The sequence below is a fragment of the Rattus norvegicus genome, chromosome 3, assembly GCF_021556685.1.
Source record: "Rattus norvegicus strain SHRSP/BbbUtx chromosome 3, alternate assembly SHRSP_T2T, whole genome shotgun sequence".
In the NCBI taxonomy this organism is placed as follows: domain Eukaryota; kingdom Metazoa; phylum Chordata; class Mammalia; order Rodentia; family Muridae; genus Rattus; species Rattus norvegicus.
The window spans coordinates 46,271,753-46,278,000 of record NC_141536.1 but is presented as its reverse complement, the minus strand read 5'-3'; the positions used below and the strand labels follow the sequence as shown (position 1 = coordinate 46,278,000).

General features: G+C 41.7%; 1 long non-coding RNA gene across 2 annotated transcripts; it reads right to left on the bottom strand.

Moving 5' to 3' along the window:
- Nucleotides 1–224: 224 nt before the first annotated feature.
- On the bottom strand, nucleotides 225–3,475 carry LOC103691814 (uncharacterized). Of its 2 annotated transcripts, none has more exons than XR_015684944.1 (3): nucleotides 3,225–3,475; nucleotides 1,634–1,832; nucleotides 225–387 (listed from the first exon to the last, which is right to left on the bottom strand). It is a non-coding gene; the product is annotated as an uncharacterized LOC103691814 (long non-coding RNA). The 2 variants fall into 2 exon arrangements; XR_015684945.1 differs by having other exon boundaries at nucleotides 1,634–1,788; nucleotides 3,225–3,343.
- Nucleotides 3,476–6,248: the final 2,773 nt, after the last annotated feature.

Genomic DNA, 6,248 nt, shown 5'->3' with positions numbered 1-6,248 from the left:
GCAGTTATATTGATAACCACTAGATGGCACCATACATCTTTTCTTCCAATTTTCTCTTCAAAACTAGCTGTTTTAGAAAAAAAAATGTGTTCTTTCGGGTTAAAAAAAAAAGGGAAGAAAGAAAAGGAAAAGAAAAAACGAAAGAAGCCAAGGTATTTTTTTTGCAACGCGTATTGAACATTTATTAGTGTCGCTGCATATTGGTGAAGGTGTCTATACTTAAACACCACTTTCAGGTATGCAAGGCTATATTTCCCAGGAGATATTTTTATTTCTCGATCTTTATTATCAAACCATACTATTTTTTCTTGTTTTCCAGTACATTTTGATATTGTTGTAATCATTATTTCCCTTCAATGATGTCTTCATTTCCATAATCTTCCTGACCTATAATTTTCCCAAACAAAATGCAACTTCATTTAATTATGTTAAAAAGGAGAACACGAATTTTATTTAAATTCTCAATAAATTTTAACAATAACAGCAATAATAAAAGTACATGCAATTTTGGAGGAAGCTACATCTTCATTATATTTTTGTCAGTAATAAAATGAACACTTTTGAATCAGTGATATACATATTTTTGCAGCAGTGAACGTGTGTGTAAACTAAATTAATATTTTGGGAAGGTTGTACTCAAAGATTCATTGTAAAAACTAATAATGTGGGATGAGTGCTCATGTAAAATAGCATAAGTTTTCATTTATTTGTATAACTCAAAGGCAATATTTTATTCCATGTACATAATGATGACCACTGATTACCAAAACAGGAAACAATTATTAAAAGGGGTTAAGAACTACAGCAGGGGGATTGGGGATTTGGCTCAGTGGTAGAGCACTTGTCTAGCAAGCGCAAGACCCTGGGTTGGGTCCCCAGCTCCGAAAAAAGAAGAAAAAAAAAGAACTACAGCAGGCATAAAGTAATACCTTTAACAATAATCATAACTTTGTTTAAAAGAGAAAGAAAATGTATATGCTAGTCATTTTCTCTGGGAAATAAAATTCATGTTTTTAAGACTTCAGAATTCTCTAATTTTCTATAGTGATGTATATATATATGTGTGTGTATATATATATATATATATATATATATATATATATAGTGTACATACTAAAGGAAAGAAATAAACTTCAGATACTTCGTGGAGATTGCAAAAATACACTACTTTCTAATAGAGTCTCACTTATTGGTCAAATTTTCAGAATAATTACTTATTAAGTGAATGTTCTTCCCGATGCCCGAGGCTAGGAAAGCTGCCGAGAAAAAACGGGTCTCTTTGACAACTTTCCTACACACATTCCAGCCACTGCCCTGGGGGGGGTGAACATGCAGGTCACAGTCTGAAAAGCCTCTGCAGGACTCTGTGTCCTCCTCTGTCTGACCTTTCAGCCCCTCCCTGTGAGCGCCCGCATCTTCAACAAGTGGCAAAAGTCAGAGGTTCTTAAACGGTTTTGATGTCAGGAACAACCTGTGCTCTCTTAAATGCTGGCACTGTATTTGTATGGGCAATATATGTTCGTGCTTTAGCATATTCTAAATGAAAACAAATGAATAACTGTTTATTTACTTTATGTTAGAAGAATTCTCCCGCTATAGGTTAACATAAATAATAATTTTATGGGAAAAATACCTTTCACAAAAACAGAGAAAATACAGAAAGACAATGGCCTGTTTTACAGCCCCTGGCATCTCTGATTTCTTCCTGCCTGGGAAGTAGATGGATTTCTGCATTTGCTTCTGCACCAATCATCGTGCTCTCTTCTATGCAGCTTCTAGAACTCTCCGCTACACCCACAGGATAAAAAGAGTAAACAGCAGCAAACGTCATCCTAGTATTATTGTAGAAATACAGATAATCAGAAAAAAAAAGACATTTAAGGAAACCCAGAGGTTCCCCGGTCTCATTTTGAGATTAGTGATTAAGCTAGATTATGGCCACTGAATTAAATCAATCAAAGCCCTCCTTCCTCTGCTTCTTTCTAACATATTTCGCTAAAATGGAAACATAATTTGGGGAATGCAAACAGTGACTCTTCACATGTTGTTCGCTGACATCAACCTAGGGGACATGTTAAACTGGATCTGCCCGTCATGCTGACTGAGATTGTTGACCTCGTCCACACCTCCATTCCGTGCCTGCTACTGTCTGCTTGGTTCTCCCTCGTGATCTTTAAAGATAATTATGTTTCCTACTTTCTCAGCCTTCTACTCTAGCTTCTTGGTGAGTCTCTGTCCCCACATCCGATGCTTTGCAATGCCTTCGGTTTCAAATCTTGGATTTATAGATTGAGGACACATACACGCACACACACACATGCACGCAAGCACACACGCACCCTTTACCACTCATTTCCACGAATATTGTTCTTTGATTCTGACCCTAACTGCAATGCTCCACGACCTCAGTGTTGTTTACTTTTCTGACTAAATGTGAATATTATTCCTTTAGCTCAATCCCTACACATCTCTACACTGACAATCTCTCTGTCTAGCAACCGTCATCAAATAGTGGATTCTTTAGGTTTTTCATTAGCTTTTCCTGCAGCCCCACCCCTCCTACTCTCCAGCTTTTGTATCCAGCCTCCCTTGATGTCTTTGAACTGTGCGCCTGATTGGCTGAACGCAACATTCGCTTGCTCTGCGCCTGCGCTGACGTGGATGACCGTGTCTAGAGAAAATACACTGATGATATCAAGTCAGATGCAAGACTGAATGTGACGAGGAGACCAGCAGTGCTTAGCAATTGCATCAGATTTCCCTACTTGTTAGCTATTCGACTGCCATGTGTGACTATTTCTTGCCTTCTTTTTCTTCAAATTCTAATACCTCATTCATAACTGACAGTTCTGCTTCCTCTGGGTAATTAACTGAAGTCATTACCCACCCCCTTACTTGTGTGTGCGAGTGTTTCACTTCCCTGAAAATATACTTGTTGAGTTGTCTCTGTCCCCAAGACCATCCTCCGTGGTAAGTCCCAGTTCTGACCTACTTAAACCATAACTGCAGGCAAGTTCCTTCTCCAAGTCTACTCTTTCAGCCGTGATCACTTCGCTTTATTTCTCTATCTCTGACTTAGCAAATGAGCTGCCTTTACCTGTCTGATTTTAAGTTAGCGTTTCCTGCTGGCTTCTAGTTTGAACCCACGCTAATCACACGGCCGTCCCCATTTCGTCAGCAACTTCCACACTGCCAACTCCAACGATCAATACTTTAGGGCTTACCTTCCTTCAGATGTTGGCAGCCTTTTCCAGAGTTGTTCTCTCTATCCTTAAAAACAGTCTTTGCTTGGCTGCCAGAACACTTTGCTGTCCTGATTATCCTCTGTGACAGCTCCGAGGGAAGGAGAGAGAGAAGCGTTGGCTGCACTGGAATTTTACAGGTTTCTGTAGTCACTAGAAGTTAGGCCAGAGAGAAAAGCCCTCCAACGGAGAAAACCAGAGAAGGCACACCCGGGATTGAAAGGAAGTGGCTGGCCTTTGTGTGACCTAGTAGGAAGACACTGTCCCTAGAAAATAGTCCAGAGGGCAGATAGATATTGACATTTACTCTCTCTGGACCTGAAGACCAGAGATCCAGGAAAGGGTTAAGGGAGGCGGAGACAATAAGTAAGAATAAAGGCAAAAATAAGAGGATTAGAAATCTCTGCATTATCTTGGTAACCAGATTACGCTAACACCACACATACATCTATTGTATGTGTTATAATTTTAATTAGGTGCTGTCACATTTATTCACTTATTCGTTTACAATGTACTGGTTTTTATCCCAATCATGTGAATGAAGAAATTGAGATTCACCAAGCTAATGCAGCTGTTTAAAATGCTATGCGGCATCCCAAGAAAATCACGAAGGATGACCACAGCAGTCACATCTCCAAATGGAAATCCTTGCCAACAGAGTGAGAAGCACCAGATGACTTGGTCAAAAAAAAAAAAAAATCAAGTGCTTAGAGCTTAGGACTGAGGTCCAGGTCATGTGTGAGCTGAGGGCTAGCTGGTAAGTCATGCGTGTGTCATGGAACTCAAGAAGCAAATGAGCTAAATTGAGCACACGTGGAGGGAGCCCGTACGTCATGGAAAACACTTCTGTGTCCTTTACTTCTGGAGCTAAGAGCACTCCACCCTGTCTTGATTAGATGTTAAAGCAGCCAATTCCATCTGCATGGGAGTTACTTGACTGAGGTATAGGGGTAGCAAGAGAGAGGCTGGGTTTTCTGTCAATCAACCCGTAGATTAACTGCAACTCCAGGCTCCGTGGGAGATTTGGCACTGCCTCCTAGAGTTGCTGGTCCCATGTAGGAAAGAGGCAAATGCTGAACTTCACGTGATGGGCATGGGTGGATGAGTGGGAGATGAGATGGGACTTTAAATAGTTCCTGGAAGTGCACAGTCCCTGAGAAGCCAGATAAAAGAACCCACAGTTTGGGTTTTGTGCCCACTTGTTGCTTGTGATTTCTTGTTGAGTCTCAACTGCTTTAATGTTCAGGTATGACAGGCGTCGAACAAGTGTGCCCAGGGACCTGCACTACTCCCTGTCTACACATGTGCAGTGGCCTTTGCTGGGGACTAAGCATTTGAGCACATCCCAGGACTTTGAGTGTCTGGGACTATAGCATCCTCCAGCCCCTTTGGTAAGAAGACTTTAAAGCTTTCACAGCTCAAAACTGGAACAATTCTTCTCTAGACGTCTTCCTGCGGTTTGATGATCCTCTCTGTGGTCACTCACTCTCTCTACCTTGTGACCTCCGTCCTGATTTCCAGAAGCTGTGTTGAAACTTACTAGTCAGTTTCTAAGTTAAAGCCAGATGTACTAGTACTTAGGATTACCTTTCAGTATTCTGGGTCTGGCAAGTGTTTAGAAATGAGTCTGTCCTTCGGGGAGCTTCAATGAGTATCCTGCAGGGTCTCTGCTGGGCCTGTGGTCCCAGATAGAACTGACGATGGAAGAACAAGGACAGGGAGTTGACCATATTGGGTTGTGTAGACATATCTCATTTTAGACTTCATGATTCACTAAAATGTTCTCATTACCCACCCTTAAGGTCTCACCTTTATGGTTTAATTATCTCCTACAAGCCCTGCTTCCACATGAAACATACCCCAGTTATGGCCGAGCAGACTGGCTGGACAAACCTTTAAGGGATTCTGCAGCTCTCTTATTTTTATTAGATTTTTTATTTGCATTTCAAATGTTAACCCCATTCCTGGTTTCCCTTCCATAAACCCCTATACCATCCCCTCCTTCTATGAGTATGCTCCCCAACCCATCTACCCACCCCTTCCCGCCTCCCCGCCCTGACCTTCTCCTACACTTGGGGTGAGGGGGTGTTGAGCCTTGGCAGGACCAAGGACTTCTCCTCCCATTGGTGCCCAACAAGGCTATCTTCTGCTACATATGCAGCTGGAGTCATGGGTCTGTTCATGTGTACTCTCTGGGTGGTGGTTTAGTCCCTGACAGCTCTGGTTGGTTGGTAATGTTGTTCTTATGGGGTTGCAAATCCCTTCAGCTCCTTCAATCCTTTCTCTAACTCCTCCAATTTGGACCCCATTTTCAGTTCAATGGTTGGCTGCTAGCATCTGCCTCTGTATTTGTCATGTTCTGGCAGAGCCTCTCAGGAGACAGCCATATCAGGCTCCTGTCAGCATGTACTTCTTGGCATCACCAATACTGTCTGGGTTTGGTGGTTGTATGTACATGGGCTAGGTCCCCAGGTAGGACAGTTGCTAGATGGCCTTTCCTTCAGTCTCTGCTCCAAACTTTGTCTCCTCATTTCTTCCTATGAATATTTTTGTTCCCCCTTCTAAGAAGGGACTGAAGCATTCACATTTTGATCATCCTTCTTCTTGAGCTTCATGTGGTCTGTGGGTTGTATCTTGGGTAATTTGAGCTTTTGGGCTTATATCCACTTATCAGTGAGTACATACCATGTGTGATTTTTTTGTGGTTGGGTTACCTCACTCAGGATGATATTTTCTAGTTCCATCCATTTGCCTATGAATTTCATGAAGTCATTGCTTTTAATAGCTGAATAGTACTCCACAGTGTAGATGTACCACATTTTCTGTATTCATTCTTCTATTGAAGGACAGCTGGGATCTTTCCAGCTTCTGGCTATTATAAATAAGGCTGCTATGAACATGGTGGTGCATGTGTCTTTGTTGTACGTTGGAGCATCTTTTGGGTATATGCCCAGGAGTGGGACAGTTGGGTCCTCAGGTAGTATTATGTGCAATTTTCTGAGGAAC